Raw genomic sequence first — 6,022 nt, forward strand, 5'->3', positions numbered from 1 at the left:
TTTTCAACACGACCGGTCAAGAAAATGTGTTTTTTCTCATCCATGTAACTTATTACCTATTGTTCCTAGCAAAATGTGTCCCAAATAGTTTAGATAGCTATTTCTTTAATCTTTCCCGATCGGAAGACATCGTTTTCAAAAGTTGGTTCACTTTGCATGAAATTATTTGAAATTAAAAAATTTTAATTGATCAACTAACTAACCCCAAAAAGGGTAAATTATAATCGTCTTATCACTTAAGGTTTTGTAGACCCATAAGTAAGCCCAGGACACGGCTAAGTTATCTCAGCCGACGACAAAACCATGTTACAAATATTTAATTTCATATTGTTTCTTTTCATATTGTTCATATTTAATTTCTAGGACATTGTTAAACTTTAACTTTAACCCATTTTAATCCAAAGTCAATAACACTGTTCAAAACAATTTCGAATAATCGGCTGGGCCGATTTTTGTGTGTTTGAGTTGGTCTCTGGATGGGTTAGATTCACAATTGACCTATATAGCTATAATGGGCGTGGCACCTCCCATACGAAGTAAAAATGTATTAGTAGCTATCGAGCGAAGCCGGACGGTCAGCTAGTATTTTATACAATTATGTTATATGTTTTACTAATACTTTTTCACTAATATAGGATGCCATACTAATCATTTTGAGGGTATAATGAAAATGTCATAAGTAAATAAATAAAATTGCCTTCATAACTTTATGGTTGTTTATGATTTCCCCCTAAATAAACAATAATAGTCATAATAATAATACGTCACATTAAACATTAATTTAGTTATTTTTTAAGTAATTTAATTAATTACGTTAATAACAATAAAGAATTTTTCAATTATGTTTAATAAACGATTACAGTTTAATGGCCTCATCCATGGCAATCAAACTTTGACATTAAACTCTAAAAGTCATTTTTTGTTTTTCAAATATAATTCCGCTATTCAAAATGCCAACAGTTATTTAGAAAATTGATTTAGTAATTGGCTAAATATGTAATTTTTCAAACAATACTAATTGATTTAATTGTTTACACACAGCCAATAAATTAAATTAACAAATAGCTGGAAAATAAACTTTAAACATAATTAAACAATAGCTAAACATAATTTTTTATAAACATTTTTTTAATAAGTGTAAATAAAATATTTGTATAAAATTTGATATATGTTTGTTGCCACAGTTATACACACACTCGAGTTGTTTTATTTTGAGCTTAAATGTTAAAACCGCTCAACATAATACGCTCCCAAAATGATATTACAAACAAACACCAAACAAACAAAAATAAATGGATTATAAAAAAAATATCTATGTAAAAACTAAATTGTTAACTGATCCAAATAAAATGTTAACAAATCTTTTACCACAAATTGAAACACACTCATGCAACAGCATAAAAAAGGGGAGAGCACAAGACAAGATTTAAGTTTTACATACATATTTACATTTACAACTAACTGTAGGTATTAAATTTACTCGTTTTAATTCAATTATTATTCAAAATATAAAAAAAAATATGAAAACCATGAGCGAGCGGGGAGCTCATTTGAAAGCCAGCTAAATAAAAAACTCCAAATCCCCATAAATGAGCATGTAGAGTTAGGAACAATGAGTTTTTCGTTTGTATGAATTTGTTTTTTACAATTACAGGCTTATAAAAGATATATTACAAAGATATATTGTTTATTTGTATGTATGCAGTCATTGTAATGTTTAGGTGTAGCTTAAACCAGTGGTTCTCAAAATGTGTTTGAGATTAATTGAGAGAATTGAGTGATTTTTATAGGATACAAAACTTCAACATCATAATATCTAAAAAATTAAAATCTGCTGTGAAGTTCTCCTGGTTTTTAATGACAATACAGTTTTTGGAAAATAATAATACCCACTTTTAAATAACGATGTAAATTCGTATGAGTCAATTAGTTATATCTGAAAAGTTCCAAAAAAAAAACAAATTTCTTTAAGGACTTTTTTAATTTTGTAATATAAATACTGGGTACTTGTTTTTAAATTTCAGTTTTTTTCTGGAAAATGTTTATATTCAAATTTATTTTCTGTGTTGAATAGTTTCGTAGTAAGCTGAAATTTTGTATATAAAAATTATAATATAACAAGTAAGAGAGCTATATTCGACTGTGCCGAATCTTATATACCCTTCACCAAATTATACAACAAAATAAAAATTTTAAATACTTTTAGGTAAACAAAACTAATTTTTTTGCAGTTTTTTAATTTTTTGGAAAAAAAAATTTTCTAATTGTTTTTATAAAATTTTTATTTTGTTTTTTAATTTTTTTTTTTAATATTTAGCGAAAAAAAATTTTGGTGAAAAAAAATCGGGTTAAAAAATATTTTTCCGATTTTGACCCATTCTAGGTTCAACATACTATGGTCTTATATACGTGGTTGCAAAGTTCTTTGAAATATATATCATTAGATATCCATATTGTCTATGTTAATGACTTAGTATCCAGATATAGGTCAAAAATCGAGGTTGTCCTGGTTTTTTGCTCATATATCAGCCATTTGTGGACCGATTTTGCCGATTTTAAATAGCAAACTTCTCGAAAACATGTCTGAGAGAATTATTGAAGATTTGGATCCCGAAGATATCTGGGGTCTTCAGAAAATTGATTTCAACAGACAAGCGGACATGGCTTAATCGACTCCGCTATCTATAAGGCTCCAGAATATATATACTTTATAGGGTCGGAAATCAAAAATGTAGAAATTACAAACGTAATGACAAACTTATATTCTCACGAAGGTGTACATGAGAACTTGTGTTTATATTTTGTCTTCTACACCACAAATTAATTAAAAATTCTAATTTTATTTAAATTAATCCTTTATATTTGGAAAAAGTAGATTATTCGCCAAATATTCTGTATTTTACCGGGTATTCGTTTGCAAAGTTTGTTTCTTATACATAATTTTAGTTTAGTTTTATCTAAGTTGCGTTTATATTTTTAACAGCCTGGCCCACGATGTCGAAAGAAAAATTATTCGAACAAATTTGTATGAAAACTATTCGAAAGAATTTTAAAAACTGAGTGTTTTTCATTCAAATTTTTTCGACACATGTTTCATTCCACATCGTGGGCCAGGTTGTAAAAATGAATCATATTTGGAACAAAAATAGATCATGTCTGAGAGATTTTACATTATGACTACCGTGTATTCGTTTGAAAAGTTTGTTTCTTATACATCATTTTAGTTTAGTTTTATTTAAATTGATTAATATTTTGGATTTGCTAAAGATTTTTATATAAATATGTAGAGTTATTAAAGTGAGTAACGGGTACCCGCTTCAAAGTTTAATATTTTACAAATACATAAAAAATGTTAATTTTGTTTTACGTAGTCGTTTATATTAAAAAAACACATGGATTTTTCGAATATTCTGTGTTATGAAGTTTGAGTACCGGGTACTCGTTTAACCATTTTGTGTTTCATAAAAAAAATCTAAGATATTTTAATTTTAAGTAATGAATATCTTAAATTTTTCAGAAATTTATATATAAAAATGTAGAAATAGTAAAGTGAGTACCGGGTACTTAGTTTTAAATTTGATATTTTACAACTGATATCTATTAAAAGAGTTAAGATTATTTAGCTGACTTTTGTAATTTTAGAAAAAATAAGGTTTTTTGTCCCGTATTCTGTATTAAGCATTATGAGTAACGAGTACTCGTTTAACCATTTTGATTTTCATAGACAATTTTATGTTATTTTTATTTCTATAAATTAATTTCTTAGGTTTTCCATGAATATTTATATAAAAATGTAGAATTAGTAAAGTGAGTACCGGGTACTCGCTTAAAAGTTTGCAAATTTATAACTCAAAATGCATTAAAAATGTTAATTATATTTTGCTGAATAAATTATATTTATGAAGAAATATGATTATTTGTCCAGTATTCTATTATTCATAATGAGTAGCGGGTACTCGTTTGCAAATTTAGCTTTTCATGAAAAATTTTGTGTTTTTTTTATATAAAAATTAGGATTAGTGTTATTAGTACCGGGTGCTCGCTTTATTTTACAACTCAAATACTATCAAATTGTTAATTATATTTTGCAGGGTAGTATATTATCTATAATGAGTACCGGGTACTCGTTTAACAATTTTGGGTTTCTTTGAAAATTCTATGTTAAGTTTATTTATTTTAATTCATTTCTAAGATTTTTCGCAAAATTGTATATACAAACTAAGAATTAGAAAATGAGTACCGGTTACTCGGGTAAATAAAAATAATAATCCAAATATAAATCGGTGTTTAGTAAAAAACTGATATTCAATAGCAAATTTCTTGAATGCACACCCAAAATATTGATAAATTACACATGTCCCTTAGTTATTTGTGGGCTTCGGAAAATACATCTATAACATTATTTCTACTGATAGGATTTTGCTGATTTTCAATACCAAACTACTTAGAACAGTAATAAACATTCTAAGTTAATATCAATCCTTTTGGTTTAAACTTTTGAACATGAGAGTGTTTTACACTAACTAATTCGAAGTATCAATAACTATATACTTTGTGGGGAACTGGACAAAAGTGTGAAACTTCCAAAAGCCTCTCCATCTCAACTGTTTAGAAACCCAGTATTTTTTTTAAGAAAATCACTCAACCATATAATATGAGCATTATTATATAGTGTTTTTTTTATACAATATTTTGTTTACTTATATGTTTGGTTTTTTCGTCTTGCAACAAACGAAACGAATGTCTTGTCTTAGAAGCAACAAAACCACAAAAACATAAAGCATGACAGTTTTAACATTCAACAAACATTTTCCTGTAATTTGTACTCCAAACGTGTTGTAGACATAAACCAACGGGCGCGTGCGCACTTACAAAAATAATTTCAAATCAAAAACGATCAATAGAAAAATTAAATAAAAAAATAAAAAATTATACAATTTGATAAATATGAATTTATGAATTTTGAAAGCTAATAATAAATAAAATTATTTAAATAAAAATTACAACTGTGACAATATTAAATACATATAAATTTTCCATTATATTACAACAAAAATAAAAAAGCAAATAAATAAATAAATATTTTGCTGTAATATTTGTTTTATTTGATTTGACAAGTTATTGCTCAAAAATTACAAGTTGATCTGCATTCCATTAAAAGATCATTGAGTTAGAGCGAATTATTGGTCAATTCGCTGTTGATGGTTGGTGATCGGCTTGATCGGTTTATTAATTCGCAGTTTTGGTTAGATCAGTCGTTACATTGCAGTGGAATTTAGTAAATATTTCATAATCATATTCTACGACCGGTTAAGACTGTTTACTGCTGCTACTACTACTACTATCTACTTACTTGCTGAATTCAACTCAACGCTATTTACTAACTGCTGCTGGCTGTTTGTTGTTGGTCAAATCCCAAAGTTTATAAGGACGGACGGTCTAGAGCTACATGGCCTTTGAATGCCGTTCGCTAAAAAATACTTAATTTTCAATAAAAATTTATGAAAAAACAAAATTAAACTTAAAGCAAAAAAAGTAATAATAAAAAAATATTGAAAAAATAAACGATCTTCAGCTTTAAAAGTACAAGACGTAGTTCATGCGCTCAAATTTAAGCTGGTGTTAGTTAGTGTTGGTAGACTTTATACCAGGGGTAACAGTGTTGGTGGTTTGACTTCAAAGTACTGGCTTTTTTTTGGTGTTAGTGTGTGTGTGTGTGTGTGTGCCGCAGCAGTTGGTGTTTTAGTATTAGTGAGTGTAACGTGTAACGGTGTGATTGTGATTGTCGTGATCTCGTCGTATGTATGGTTTGTGGATATTTTTTTGTTAAAGTGGTATTGGCGGTGGTTACTCGTCGTTAACGGATGCAGTAGTTTGTTTCTTAGTTTTGTATATATTATAAACATTATTTTTTTTTCATTTCATTTTTTTGTTTAATAAAATCGGTTTTCGATATTTAAAAAGCTCATCATTTTGCCATTTCTCGTTCGGCTGGCAAAGAAATCGAAAGTGACTTGCCAAG

This window comes from Calliphora vicina, chromosome 4 (assembly GCF_958450345.1).
Source record: "Calliphora vicina chromosome 4, idCalVici1.1, whole genome shotgun sequence".
Lineage (NCBI taxonomy): Eukaryota > Metazoa > Arthropoda > Insecta > Diptera > Calliphoridae > Calliphora > Calliphora vicina.